Raw genomic sequence first — 16,470 nt, 5'->3', positions numbered from 1 at the left:
CATTGATACCCTGGGGTTGAAGTGTTCCGTGGCAGAAGATGAGGCGTTCTTCCTCCAGGCGTTGGGTGGTGAGGGAGCGGTGGTGAAGGAGGCCCAGGACCTCCATGTTCTCGGCAGAGTGGGAGGGGGAGTTGAAATGTTGGGCCACAGGGCGGTGTGGTTGATTGGTGTGGGTGTCCCAGAGATGTTCCCGAAAGTGCTCTGCTAGGAGGCGTCCAGTCTCCCCAATATAGAGGAGACCGCATCGGGAGCAATGGATACAATAAATGATATTGGTGGATGTGCAAGTAAAACTTTGATGGATGTGGAAGGCTCCTCCTTTGCAAAGAAGATTTTCATCATATTAGATGGAGTGATCATGCTTACAAATTGGGGTGTACAGTGGCTCAGTGGTTAGCACTGCTACCTCACTGTGCTAGAGACCCGGGTTCAATTCCCGCCTCAGGCGACTGTGTGCGTGGAGTGTGCACATTTTCCCCGTGTCTGCGTGGGTTTCCTCCAGGTGCTCCAGTTTCTTCCCACAGTCACAAAAATGTGCGGGCCAGGTGAATTGGCCACGCTAAATTGCCCGTAGAGTTAGGTGCATTAGTAGGTGAATGGGTCTGGGTGGGTTACTCTTTGGAGGGTCGGTGTGGACTTGTTGGGCCGAAGGGCCTGTTTCCACACTGTAGGGAATCTAATCAAATCTCTGGTTTGATTTATAATTTTAGATTTATTTTATTGAATTCAAATTCCACCACATACCATGGTGGGGCTCAAACCTCGGTCCCAGCCTCCCATACGATATGTTTCATGGTGCCAATTGATTGTAACACATATCCAACTCCCAGTGTACAATCCTACCTGGAAGAGTGCTAAGTAAAATTCCTCAACCAATCTCTCACATCCTGCAAAATTTATAATGGTGTTAATCTGTTGAGAAATGATTTTCTGTAGATTGGAAAGAAAATATCACAAACAGACATTCCACTCTGATTTGTGGCCAATAAATAAACAGATTATTTATTGGTTTAAAACTGACTCTCAATGTTAGTCAATGCATATAGATTGTGGCTGTAATGGGAAAATATTCTTATGATATGTATTACACTGAGAAATAATAAGAAGGTTCCTGTTGTCTCTGTGTGGCTGCCCCTGTAGGCATCGCTAATGGATGTTACTGAGAGTCTACCCAGCTCCATCCTTCTCCAGCTGGTAGCAAAACACAGCAGTTGTCTTTAATCTTGTTTTTTTTATTATTTTGTTTCATTCCTGCCCAGCAGGGTCTGTAAGTACCAGGCTGTGAGCAGGAATAAATTAGTCAAAATAAAGCTAAACTCGGCCAATGTCAGTGTAACTTAGCTCAGTTGTATCATTGACCCCAATACTGGTGTTCAGGGAGGGGTGGGGTGGAGGTGAGTGGTCAGGCACCCTGAGGATTCCAAAGTCGTGCCAACGTCAAACACTGAACATCCCATGTTCCTGACCTTTGGCTGCTTCGGGAGTTACAAACTGGGAACTCCTACCAATTCCTCTCTTCCTGAATCATTTGCCAGCCTATTTGCTTCAGTGATGACTTTGAGACCCCACATTATTCATTGCTTCCACTTTTGGCGTTTAGGATTCCCTTCTGATGTCAGTGCCACTGAGTCAGAAGCTGTTGGTTCACACCTATTCCGATCAGCACTGAGCACAAAGTCTATCCTGGCATTCCCTGTGTAGTAGTGAGGGAGTGCTATACTCCCAGGGGTGCTGCTTTCAAAAGGAGATATTAAGCTGATACCCTGTCTGACCTCTCAGTAAATATAAATGATCCCGTGGCCCGATTTTGAAGAGTGAGGAATTTGGGCAGGATAGAAATATTGATGCTGTGGACATGTTAATGATTCCAAATAGTGCCACCAAGGCAAATATAGCATTCGCATCATTGTTAGGTCAATCTGATACAAAAGCATGTTAATGTCCTTGTATAAGACCAGAAGACAATAATATGACAGAGCAGAAGTTGGCCGTTCTCTACTTTTCAATGAAACCATGACTGATCTAATCATCCTCAAAACTACTTTTCTGCCCTTTCCCCATAATCATTACTGATTCAAAAAAATCTGTCCATCTCAGCTTTAACTATACTTAATGATCACAGAGAGCCTCAACACTCTCTGTGGGAAAGAATTCCACAGATTTACTAACCTCTGAGAGAATTCTCTCCTCATCTCTGTCTTAAATTTGCAAGCCCTTATTCTGAGATTTTCTGCTCTGGTCCTTGACTCTCTCATGAGTGGAGTCGAGATTGTGGTGCTGGAAAAGCATAGCAGGTCAGGCAGCATTCGTGGAGCAGGAAAATCGAATTCCTGATGAAGGGCTTTTGCCCGAAACGTTGATTTTCCTGCTCCTCGGATGCTGCCTGACCTGCTGTGCTTTTCCAGCACCACACTCTCGACTCTAATCTCCAGCATCTACAGTACATACGTTCGCTTCTCCCATGAGGGGAAACAACTCTTCCACATTTATCCTGGGGTCAAGAGTGTGGGAGGAGAAGGTAAATGAGAAGCGTTCAATGGACATGATATATGCAATAGTGAGGGTCCATTAACCTTCATGGAGTGAGTGTGAGTAGAGTACGTGGTGAGACTTGTATGTAGCAGAGAGAAGATGGTGTTACTTACCTTTCCAGAGTGCAGAAGACCATTCACTTTCTCCTTGCAGCTGGAGGTAAATATGTCTGCAGAGGCAGGAACAGTGGTTAACGAGCTGGGGAATGGACAGAGTCTGAGAGTCATCACACTAAGCTACAGACATGATCATTGTGAATGCTGCAGCAGGTTTGAAGGGCCTAATGGCCTACTCCTGATCCAAGTTTCTATCTTTCTGTGGCAGTCTACCAGCATCTCAGTAATGGTGATAGGGGCATAAGGGACATTCAATGTGAGAGTCTGAGAGTCACCACACTGAGCCACCGGGTGTTGTGAATCTCACTCGGGTAAAACATTTGACCTGCAAAAGGGAAAAGTCCATTCATTATGGCCAGTGTTGGTCCCCGTACATCACACAAATTGTTAGCCTTTATTTTGAAGGAAATCGAGTACATCAGTTGGCAGGCTCTGTTAAAGCTATACAAGGCATTAGTCAGATCATTTCTGGGCCCCTTATCTAAGGAAAAATCTATTGGCACTGGAGGCAGTTCAGAGAAGGTTCACTCAGCGGATCCCAGGTATGGAGGGACTGCTTTAGATTAGATTTCCTACAGTGTGGAAACAGGCCCTTCGGCCCAAAAAGTCCACGCTGACCCTCCAAATAGTAACCCACCCAGACCCATTTCTCTCTGACTATAATGCACCTAACACTATGGGCAATTTAGCATGGCCAATTCATCTAAGCTGCACATCTTTGGACTGTGGGAGGAAACCGGAGCATCCGGAAGAAACCAACACAGACACAGGGAGAATGTGCAAACTCCACACAGGCAGTTGCCCAAGGCTCGACTGGAACCTGGGCCCCTGGTGCTGTGAGATAGCAGTGCTAACCACTGAGCCACCGTGTTTTGCAAAGAATGATTGAGTAGATTGGGACTGTTCTCACTTGAATACAGAAGGCTAGGAGGTGAGTTTTTTGAATCATGTAAACTTCTGAGGGGGCATGATAGGGAGACGCAGAAAGGTTGTTTCCCCTTGTGGGAGAGACAGGACCAGAGGGCTCAATCTCAGATTAAGGGGTTACTCATTTAAGACCAAAATTAGGAGGAATTGCTTCTTTGAGAGGGCAGTTATTATGGACCAAGCCAGACCCCCTCAAAATATTTCAAGGAAGTATCCTGGACCCTAACTTTCCCCTTTTTTTTAAGTAGGTGTGTAGTGGATAGTCCAGGAGTGATGCAGTTGGCCCAACCACTTAGTTTTAAACAAAACAGAATTTATTTGCTAGATTACCAAATGAAACATAAACAGAAGAGAACGGAATACCTTAACCTATTCCAAAAACCCAACAGGTTATTCCAACTTAATGATGCTGGTCCAAATTCTTGCAACAAACCCCATAAACACTTTTTGGCAAAAAAAAAGGGTAAAATTAAACACAGGGTCTTTTAGGAGAGAGGGAGAGATGGAAGAGAGATTCAACATGGAACACCCTCTTCCATGTAACCCACAGTCTCAAACGGACTGACTGCTTGCTCTGAACAGCCTGACTGTTAAAACCCAATCCAGAGAAAAGCTGAGCTGGGGAACTGGCCACTCTCCTTTCATTGTACAGGTGCTTTTAGTTAAACTTAAAATATTCTTATTGGAGGCCGGATCCGTTACCTATAATCAAATTAGCCCAAAAACCCAGCCAAACCAGACCTCCTGGAGTCTCTGTGTTAATGAACCATCTGAAAACAAAAGGACAACATAACCTTGTTAAAGGAGCAGCACCTTCACACAATGAAACTGAGGAATTCTTTACCAGAGAGGAGTGTTTAGGCTACACCATTTAGTATATTTGAAGCTGAGATAGACAGATTTTTAATCAGGAAGGGGATCAAGGGTTTTAGGGGAAAAAAACAGGGAAATGACACTGAGGATTATGACATGATCACATTGAAAGGAGGGGCAGGTTTAAATGGGCTGTATGAACTACCTCCATCTTATGGTCTTAATGAACCCTAGTTGCCAAAGCAAGATTAGAGAGTGACAGCAAATATATAAAAAACTGGAGTAACACAGTTGACATCTGTGGAGAGAGATACAGAGTTAACATCTCGAGTCCAGTGACCCTTCTCCAAAACTACAGAGTTGTGTTACAACATGTTAGAAAGCACAAATTGTAAAGAGTCAATTGGGACTTTTGAGTAATGGAAGGAATGAGACCCATGACGATAGATTATTTTGTGGGAGAATGTTGGGAATTGGTCCCTCATGCCCTTCCTCATTCTCCCCAGCAAAAATAAAAAGCTTGTGAGGGTGAGACTGGGTCTGAAATAGTAGATCATAGAATCCCTACAATGTGGAAACAAGCCCTTCGGCCCAACTAGTCCACAGCGACCCTCCGAAGAGTAACCCACCCAGAACCATGCCCCTATCCTATTACTCTACATTTACCCTGACTAATGCACCTAACCTACACATCCATGAACTCTATGGACAATTTAGCACGGCCAATTCCCCTAACCTGCACATCTTTAGACTGTGGGAGGAAACCCATGCAGACACAGGGAGAATGTGCAAACTTCACACAGACCGTCGCCCAAGGCTGGAATCAAACCAGGGTCCCTGACCCTATGAGGCAGCAGTCCTAACCATTGAGTCACTTGCATAACTTCAGAATGAACCGGTCAGTGGAGGATCCAGAGTATTGTGAGCTGGATGAGAATGTTTCAGCAGAAATGATGCATGCAATAGTGAGAGTTATAGTCCATGTGCCTTGATGGGATAAGTGTGCAGTGACAGAGTTAAGTGGTGGCCTTGCATGTCCCATGTCTCTGAGAGATAATGATGGCACTTATCCTTGCAGAGTGCGGAAGATCGTTGACTTTCTCCTTGCACTGTTGGGCAACCTGCTTCACCTGGGGCACAATCTTGACCCATTTACAAAGTGGTACCTGAGACTTCCCTGTGGTACAGCAATGGGATCATTCCCACTGACATTGGGTACATGACCAGTGTTCAAGGGCACCATTGATTCTGTCACACTCACTAGTATCACAATGTGAGGAATTCCAGCAATAATATATTATTAACATTTTCATTTCAGCTGACATTAGTTAGCTTGCTGTTATAGCAATCTCACTCTCGGTGATTTACCTCTGCTGCATGGCTCAAAAAGTGATTCACTAAGATTCAATGTCACTTGGTGTTGGAGAACTATATTTTTTTAATGATAAAACCAAAGATCTGCGGATGCTGGAAACCTGAAATAAATAATAACAAATTGCTGGAGAAACTGAACAAGTCTGGCACATTTGTGGAGAGAGAAACAGGGCGAATATTTTGAGTCCGGTTCTGAAAAAGTGTTATTGAACTTGAAATATTAACTGTGCTTTCTCTGCACTGATGCTGCCAGACTTGCTGAGATTCTCCAGCAATTTCTCATTTTGTTGCAGATTTCCAGCGTCTGCAATGCTTTGTTTTGTTTATCTGTAAAAGGGTCCCTGGATCGAAACATTAATTCTGTTGCCAGACTTAATTTTAAAAACCCGAAAGAACTGCAAATCGGAAACAAAAACAGGCATTGCTGGAAAAGCTCAATGGGTCTGGTAGCATCTGTGGAGAGAAGTCAGAGTTAACGTTCTTCAAAACTGATGGTAACTCAAAAGAAATTTTTTTTAATTGCAGAAGGTAGGGCGAATGGGAGGGAATAAGGAGGACTTTTCCCAGGGGAGTGGAGTCCGAAACTAGAGGGCATAGATTTAGGGAGAGAGAGGAAAGATTTAAAAGGGATATGAGGGCAATGTCTTCATGCAGAGCGTGGTGCGTGTATGGAATGAGCTGCCTGAGGAAGTGGTGGATGCTGGTACAATTACAACATTTAAAAGACATCTGATGGGTACATGAATAGGAAAGGTTTAGAAGGATATGGGCCAAAAGCTGCCAAATGGGACAAAATTAATTTAGTATATTTAATCAGCATGGATGAGTTGGACTGAAAGGTCTGTTTCTGTGCTGTACATCTCAATGACTCTATGGCAGGTGGAGATAGAGCCTAAAGAGAGAGAAGAATAGTTGGACAGGCAAAGGAGTGGTTAATGATCTGCCTAGGAGAATGTGTGGCTGCTAACTGGGACTATTTGTGGCTAACAATGGATGTGTAGTAGCAGACCATGTGATAACAAGGCCTGGTGTATGTGGGGGTTGAGGTAAGGAGATGGGAGAAGGTATCTTAAGCTCTAAATTTGTTGAACTTGATATTGAGTCCAGAAGGCTGAAGAGTTCCCAAATGGAAAATGAGCTGCTGTTCTTTCAGCTTGCACTGAGCTTCGCTGGAGCACTGCAGCAAGCCAGGGACAGAGATGTTGACCAGGGAACAGGGTGGGGTATTAAAATGGCAGGCAACAGGAAGCTCAGGGTCTTTTCTCTGGACAGAATGTAGATGTTCTGCGAAGCAGTCACTCAGTCAACGCTTCATTTCCCCAATGTAGAGGAGACCGCATTGTGAGCAGCGAATGCGGTAGATCAGATTGTGTGAAGTGCATGTAAGGTGTTGCTTCACCTGGAATGTGTATTTGGGCCCTTGGTTACTGAGAATAGAGAAAATAAATGGACAGGTGTTACACCTTCTGCAGTTGCAGGTGAGGGTGTTGTGGGGCGGTGTAGGGTGTGAAGGAGGAATGGACCAGGGTGTCCCGGAGGGAACGCACCTTACAGAAGGCGGACAAGGGAGGGGAGGGGAATATGTGTCTGGTGGTAGCATCCTGCTGGAGGTGGTGGAAATGGTGGCTTATGATCCTCTGGATATGGATGCTGTTAGACCATCTGAGTTTCTCCAGCAATTTCTGTTTTTGTTTGTAACATAATTTTATGCTTTTTTAGCATATTTTTATTGTTTATTTATTACCAACATTTGACAAGCAGTATAGGAAAACAATAAAAGACACTTGCATTCCTATAGCACCTTTCATAACCTCAGGATTTCCCAATGCCTCAATAGAGTTACAGCTGAGGATGGATGAAGGAAGAATGAGGGCAGCACAGTGGCTCAATGGTTGGCACTGCTGCCTTACAGCGCCAGGGACCTGGGTTTGATTCTAGCCTCGGGGGACTATCTGTGTGGAGTTTGCATGTTCTCTCCGTGTCTGCATGGGTTTCCTCCCACAGTTTGAAGATTTGCAGGTTAGGTGGATTGGCCATGTTAAATTGCCCAGTGTTCAGCGATGTGTAGGTTAGCTGCATTGGTCAGAGGAATTGTAATGTACTAGGAAAAGGGGAATGTGTCTGGGTGGGTTACTCTTTGGAGAGTTGGTGTGGACTTGTTGGGCTGAAGGGCCTGTTTTGACACTCTAGGGATTCTATGAATTCACTGTCAGTCCTGCCCAACAAATTATAGGATAAAAATACTTCTTCCATTTCTCAAATTTGTGAGCAATGACCAAGGCCACTTGCTGTATTAATACCCAAGAACCCTTGTGCCTTTCCTATTGTAGTTATTCCTGATCAATTATTCTCCACTTTCTTTCACCTTTATCAAGGGTGGGGGTTTGCACTGAATAAAGGATTGGTTTAAGGACCAGCTCATAATCTTCATCATTTCTGCTGCCTGTCTGGCTCTTGCGACCTTTTGGAATTTTTTTATTTAAATTTGTGCTCTTACTAAATTGGAATTAATTTTAAAAGTCTTCCAAGACATTTACTTCCCAAAAGTCTCTTATACAGTTTCTATCTTGAATTCAACAGGCAAAATTATTTTGATCCACCCATTTAAAACCCAATTCTGCCTGCTGAAGCTGCTTCTTGATAGTCTGTGATTTCTGCCTTTAAGCCTCAGGGACATTTTAAGAACTTGTTCACAGGACGAGTGCGTCACTGGCCAGGCCAGCATTTATTACCCATCCCTGATTTCCCAGGTGGTGGTTAAGTGTCAATCATATTGCTGTGAGTCTGGAGTCACATATAAGCCATTCTTGCCCGCTCATAATCTACAGAAGTTTCCTTGGGAAGCAAAGATACCAATGTCATCAGTTTTGTGTGTCAACCCGCTTCGCAGGAACAACAATCACATTTATTTTGACCACGGCATCTGTTCAAAATAAACTTTGAAAATGTCTTTGTGTTTCTAAAATAATTTTGGAAACACTTACACAAAACGAAGCAGCCCTCCATTCGATCCTGGATTGGTCTCAGATCCTGCCTCATTCGAATACTCTCAGAGCCCTCCTTTTTAGTTACTATTTTTAGAAGCTAGTATTCCTTCTATTTCTCCTTTCCGCTTGCTTGATCCTCTTCTCTTCTTCTTCCTCCTTTGCAATCCAAGTTCCAAGTTCTTAAATGCTCTTTTGCTTCTTTTTTTGCCTTTTTCTGTGACAAGTTTAAATTTCCTCCTTTCCATTTTCGTTTCTAGTTCTTCTCTCTTTTCAGTGTCTTTTCCCTACTTCAAGCTGCTTCATTTGCAGGTGAAGTTTTGCCAACTCAATTGACTCAGAATATGTTTGGCCTTACTATTCTTCCAATATCAAATCCGCTAATGTCTCAAATCTACTGTCCCAGCCGCTACTTGAAACTGTAATTCTAACTTTTTGTCCAATTTAATTAGGTTAACTGTGCTTATTTTTGCAAATAATTCAGGGATGAGTCTTCCTTCCCTACGAAAAGTTTTGGCAACTAACAAAAACATTTTGATATAATAATACACAAGGAGTGCGACGTCCTTTCTCTGCTCCTTTCCCCTTTTTGATTAAGCATTGTCTGTACTGAATGTCTGGATGAGCTCATACATTTGAGGTTAGAGGAGAACCCTATTGTTATCACCCCCCCCCCCCCCCTTATTTGTCATAACATGACATAAAGAAGGTCAATTAAATACCTTACCTTTGCCAGGTTTTAAATAAAAAGTTCTATCAACCATATTTCTTTAATAAGTGCAAAACTATGTTTTGTTATCAAAGCAGATTAAATATAAGTGCATATAAATTTATGTAGCAGTTGATACACAGAGGTATGAAAATGTTTATTCTTCAAAATAACCCAAGACACATACAGAGAAACACACGTATCAAGAAATTGGAATGAAGGGTGGAAAAGTGTATAATTATCCATTTTGGGAGAAAACCTTTTAAAAAAAGCATATTATCTAGATGGCCAGAGATTGCAGAGCTCTGAGACAGAGAGATCTGGGTGTTCTAGTGCATGAATCACAGAAGGTTAGTCTGCAGCTACAGCAAGTAATCAGGAAAGCTAATGGAATTTCATGTTTTACTGAGAGGGGAATTGAATGCGTGAGTAGGGAAGTTATACTTCAGTTATATAGGCGATCAGTGAGACTGCAGCTGGGTTACTGTGTAAATTTCTGGCCACTGCACTTAGAGGATGTTAATTCATTGGAAGAAGTTCAGAGAAGGTTTACAAAACTAGAGGAATGAGAGGATTACCTTATGAGGAAAAGCTAGACAGGCTTGGCCTGTATCCTCTAGAGCAAAGAAGAGTCAGTGGTCATTTAATTGACACACATAAGATTCTAAGGGAACTTCATCAGATGGATGTTGCAAAGATGTTTCCTCTTGTGGAAGAATCCAGGACTCAGGATCATAGTTTAAAACTAAGTCATGACCGAGATGAGGAAGCATTTTTTTCTGTTGGGGGTTTGTGAGCTTTGGAAAATTGTCCTCAAAAGAGTGGATAAAGAATCTTTAAATATTTTTAAAGCAAAGTTAGATAAATTCTTGAGGACCAAAAGGATAAAAGCTTATTGGGGGTATACAGGAATGTAGAGTTGAGGTTAAAATCAGATCAACCGCGGTCTTATTGAATGGGAGAGCAGGCTTGAAGGGCTGAGTGATCTATTCATCCTCCTTGTTCATATGTTGTATGAAAAGAGAAACAAAATTGACTTTTCCCTGCTAAGTCTCACTTTTAAAATTAAAGCAAATACTTTCTGGCTTTAGTATTAATCTTCAAGGTAATTCTGTCCTATAGGAGAAAGTGAGGACTGCAGATTCTGGAGATCAGAGCTGAAAATGTGTTGCTGGATTCCTGAAGAAGGGCTCATGCCCGAAATGTCGATTCTCCTGCTCCTTGGATGCTGCCTGACCTGCTGCGCTTTTCCAGCAACATATTTTCAATTCTGTTCTATAGGAAGGATGTTGCGAAACTTGTAAGAGTTTAGAAAAGATTTACAAGGATGTTGCCAGGATTGGAGGATTTGAGCTATAGGGAGAGGTTGAACAAGCTGGGGCTGTTTTCCCTGGAGTGTCGGAAGCTGAGGGGTGACCTTATTGAGGTTTATAAAATCTCAAGGGGTATTAATACAGTAAATAGACAAGGTCTTTGTTCTGGGATATGGGAATCCAGAACTAGACAGCATAGCTTTAAGGTGAGAGGGAAAAGATTTAAAAGAAATCTAAGGGACAACTTTTTCACACAAAGCATGGTACTTATATGGAATGAGCTGCCAGAGAAAGTGGTGGAGGCTGGTACAAGTACAACATTTAAAAGGCATCTGGATGGGCATATGAATAGCAAGGGTTTCGAGGGATATGGGCCAAATGCTGGTAAATGGGACTAGTTTTATTTAGGATATCTGGTTGGCATGGACAAATTGGACCGAAGGGTCTGTTTCCATGCTGTACATCTCTATGACTCTAAGGATAAAACGTTCCACAATGTGTTCTTCTCTGGAAATCTCTCACTCTGGGATGAGGGAGGATCCCAGACAACTTATGATCTTGTGGTGTGGTGCTTAATTTTGTACAAGCACTGCCAAAATTTATTGAGAAACACTGAAGCATTTTTCAAATTTATTTTGTGAAGATGCTGTGGTCCAAAGAAAATTCAACAGTGATCTTGGGTTCATGTCACGCTACATGTAACCCCACCATTCTCTTCTGTAAAATCTTCCTTACTGTCCTGTTTTGACAATAGCACCTTGATAACCTGTTACTATCTCTCTACCTTAATACATTTGTACAGTTTTGGATTACTTGTTACTTTGTTGGACCCTTGGCATGCAATCCTTTTACCTAGCATGTTGTTCCAGTCATTTGGTTTGTCTCCAGCACCACCTTATTTTGGCTTCTCTCTGCCTCAATTAATCAGATTATAGGTCAGCCCTCACTTGTTATTCAGTTGTTGACACTTTACACATCTGACACTCTTGATCACCTGCAGAGACCTACTATTCAGTCTGTCGACACTCCACTCACACCATTTGTATGATCTTTTGATCTCTCTGATTATAAAGTCTGTGCCTGCTCTCTTCCCACACCTGCTTTGTGTCAATGTCCATGGACATACTTTCTCAACATCTTTAAAACAAACACACTACATTTTTTCCCCAGAATTTGAAATAAATCAATTTTCTATAAGCTTTCAAACTTAAGCCTTCTAACAAATATTAAATATGAAGCATTGTGTAACAACAGTCAGTCAATAACTTTGGACTTGCAGCCACTGGTGTGATGTAAGAAACCTGTCAGCCAAGTTGCACACACAGGAAGTCCCAATAGCAATGTGACAATAACAAGGTTAATCACTTTAGGTGATTTTTGAAGGATAAACATTGGCCAGAGTATCAAAGGTAGCTTCACTTCTTTTTTTCCAATATGGGGACAGAGTTTTGTGCATCCATGTGAGAGGGAGACAGGGGGTTCAGTTTACCATCTCATCCAAAGTAGGATATCTCCAACAGTCCTTTTCACTTTGTGACACTGTCAATTTGTTAATCTGAAATACTTACTTTATGTACTCATGTCCTCAGAGTAGGTCTTCAACCCACAACAAGCTAACTCCAGAGTTGAAACTGCTGCCATGACATTGACACTTGTGGTTCTTATTACCAGGCTGATGTGATGTTATCAACAATTGATTGTCATTATTCAACCTATTAAAAGTAATGAGAAAATATCTGGACCTTCTGATGAAGATGGATGTGTACAAATTGGTAATTTAAGCATCAAATGGGTAAGAGTCAAACATGAGATGCAAATATCCATTTGGGAAATCGTTATGCCTGAGCCACTCACTGACAGACATCAATGATAGCACTAAGGTGAACAACATCCAATATACGCTGACAATGATGATTGTAGAGTCAGTAAAAGGTTTACAATGGATGCTGGAATCAATAGAGGCGAGAATATGAGCAAAAAAAAAATCAACATTGAAAATTACTATAATGATGGTTGACAAAAAAAAATTAAAGTGGAGATGAAAAGCCATAGACATTGACTGGCTCATATTCTTTGAAAGTTAAATGGAATAGGATGATAATAATAATCATGAACAGACAAATAACAACAGCAAAACAAACATTGAACATCATGTAGAGTTGCTTGATGAGCAAGCATTTGAGCTTGACAACATGCAACAAATGATGAAGTGCTTACATTTGCTCACCAGCTTTATGATGTGAACATTTAAAATTATCACATATTAAAGGATGATTAAACAGGGTTTGAACTTGATGAGATAAGTACAAGAGAAGCTTCTGAGACCTGTAGTGTCAACTACAGAACAATGTGCCATGCACAAAATCTTAAGTGAGTGCAGTGGAAGCAAATGGGTGAGCCTGTGTTTGGTAAGCAAATGGAAAGTGAGAAGGAGAGACGCTGGTCATGTCTGGATCATTGATGTCAGGATACTGGGCTGAAATCTCAAAAATTTTCCACCAGATGGCACTTAATGAAGATTGAATTGAATTGAATGAGCTTTATTGCTACATACACTTGAATGAGTGGAGTGAAGAGTTTGTAATGTCACTGATTATGGTGTCATCTTAGGTACAAGATACGTCGGTACAGAAACTTGGGACAAGATGGAAAGAATAATAAATAGAAATGCAGCACACAAATAAAAGGAAACGCTCTGTGCCAGCACCAAGCCTCCAAATCACACCAGGCCATGTCTCCAGACCGCACCGGGCCATGTCTCCAGACCACACTGGGCCATGTCTCCAGACCACACTGTGTCACGTCCTCAGACCACATAGGATTATGTCTCCAGACCACATTGAGCCATGTCTCCAGCCCACACTGGGCCATGTCTCCAGACCACACTGGGTCATGTCTCCAGCCCACACTGGGCCATGTCCTCAGACCACACCAGGCCATGTCTCCATCCCACACCGGGCCATGTCCCCAGATACACTGGGCCATGTCTCCAGACCACACTGGGCCATATCCTCAGACCACACTGTGTCATGTCTACAGCCCGCACTGGGCCATGTCTCCAGACCACACTGGGCCATGTTTCCATCCCCCACTGGGTCATGTCTCCAGACCACACTGGGCCATGTCTCCAGACCACACTGAGTCATGTCTCCAGACCAAACTGGGTCATGTCTCCAGACCGCACTGGGTCATGTTTCCAGCCCCCACTTGGTCATGTCTCCAGACCACACTGGGCCATGTCTCCAGACCACACTGAGTCATGTCTCCAGACCACACTGGGTCATCTCTCCAGACCGCACTGGGCCATGTCTCCAGACCACACTGGGTCATGTCTCCACACCGCACTGGGTCATGTCTCCAGACCGCACTGGGCCATGTCTCCAGACCACACTGAGTCATGTCTCCAGACCACACTGGGCCATGTCTCCAGACCACACTGAGTCATGTCTCCAGACCACACTGGGCCATGTCTCCAGACCACACTGGGTCATGCCTCCAGACCGCACTGGGTTCTAACTCCAGACTACACTGGGCCATATCTCCAGCTCCCACTGTGCCATATCCTCAGACCACACTGCGCCATGTCTACAGTCTGCACTGGGCCATGACTCCAGACCGCACCGGGCCATGTCTCCAGCCCCGACTGGTCCATGTCTGCAGACCACACTGGTCCATGTCTCCAGCTCACACTGGGCCATGTCTACAGCCCGCACTGGGCCATGACTCCAGACCACACTGGACCATGTCTCCAGACCACACTGGGTCATGCCTCCAGACCGCACTGGGTTCTAACTCCAGACTACACTGGGCCATATCCTCAGACCACACTGGGTCATGTCTCCAGCCCCCACTGGGCTATGTCTCCAGCCCCCACTGGGCCATGTCTCCAGACCACACTGGGTTATGTCTCCAGACCGCACTGGGCCATGTCTCCAGACCACACTGGGTCATGTCTCCAGCCCCCACTGGGCCATGTTTCCAGACCAGACTGGGTTATGTCTCCAGACCACACTGTGCCATGTCTCCAGACCACACTGGGCCATGTTTCCAGACCACACTGGGTTATGTCTCCAGACCACACTGGGCCATGTCTCCAGACCACACTGTGTCATGTCTCCAGACCACACTGGGCCATGTTTCCAGACCAGACTGGGTTATGTCTCCAGACCACACTGTGCCATGTCTCCAGACAACACTGGGTTATGTCTCCAGATGGTACTGGGCCATGTCTCCAGACCACACTGGGCCATGTCTCCAGACCACACTGGGTTATGTCTCCAGCCCCCACTGGGCCATGTCTCCAGACTGCACTGGGCCACGTCTCCAGCCCCCAATGGGCCATATCCTCAGACCACACTGGGCCATGTCTCCAGACCACACTGGGCCATGTCTACAGCCCGCACTGGGCCATGACCCCAGACCACACTGGGCCATATCCTCAGACCACACTGGTCCATGTCTCCAGACCACACTGGGCCATGTCTCCAGCTCCCACTGAGCCATATCCTCAGACCGCACTGTGCCATGTCTCCAGCCCCCACTGGGCCATGTCTCCAGACCCACTGGGCCATGTCTCCAGCCCCCACTGGGCCATGTCTCCAGACCACACTGGGTTATGTCTCCAGACCACACTGTGTTATGTCTCCAGACGGCACTGGGCCATGTTTCCAGACCACACCGGGCCATGTCTCCAGCCCCCACTGGGCCATGTCTCCAGCCCCCACTGGGCCATGGCTCCAGACCACACTGTGTCATGTCTCCAGACCCCACTGGGTTATGTCTCCAGACGGCACTGGGCCATGTCTCCAGACCACACTGTGTCATGTCTCCAGACCACACTGGGTTATGTCTCCAGTCCCCACTGGGCCATGTCTCCAGACTGCACAGGCCCACATCTCCAGCCCCCAATGGGCCATATCCTCAGACCACACTGGGCCATGTCTCCAGACAACACTGGGCCATGTCTCCAGACCACACTGGGTCATGTCTCCAGACAACACTGGGCCATGTCTCCAGACCACACTGGGTCATGTCTCCAGCCCCCACTGGGCCATGTCTCCAGATTGCACTGGGCCATGTCTCCACCCCCAATGGGCCATATCCTCAGACCACACTGGACCATGTCTCCAGACCACACTGGGCCATGTCTCCAGACCACACTGTGTCATGTCTCCAGACCACACTGGGTTATGTCTCCAGATGGCACTGGACCATGTCTCCAGACCACACCGGGCCATGTCTCGAGACTACACTGGGCCATGTCTCCAGTCCACACGGGGCGATATCCTCAGACCACACTGGTCCATGTCTCCAGACCACACTGGGACATGTCTCCAGACCACACTGGGTCATGCCTCCAGACCGCACTGGGTTCTAACTCCAGACTACACTGGGCCATATCTCCAGCTCCCACTGTGCCATATCCTCAGACCACACTGCGCCATGTCTACAGTCTGCACTGGGCCATGACTCCAGACCGCACCGGGCCATGTCTCCAGCCCCGACTGGTCCATGTCTGCAGACCACACTGGTCCATGTCTCCAGCTCACACTGGGCCATGTCTACAGCCCGCACTGGGCCATGACTCCAGACCACACTGGACCATGTCTCCAGACCACACTGGGTCATGCCTCCAGACCGCACTGGGTTCTAACTCCAGACTACACTGGGCCATATCCTCAGACCACACTGGGTCATGTCTC

Source organism: Chiloscyllium plagiosum, chromosome 19, assembly GCF_004010195.1.
Source record: "Chiloscyllium plagiosum isolate BGI_BamShark_2017 chromosome 19, ASM401019v2, whole genome shotgun sequence".
In the NCBI taxonomy this organism is placed as follows: Eukaryota; Metazoa; Chordata; class Chondrichthyes; order Orectolobiformes; family Hemiscylliidae; genus Chiloscyllium; species Chiloscyllium plagiosum.
The sequence above is the reverse complement of the archived record's forward strand: the minus strand, read 5'-3'. Positions refer to the sequence as shown.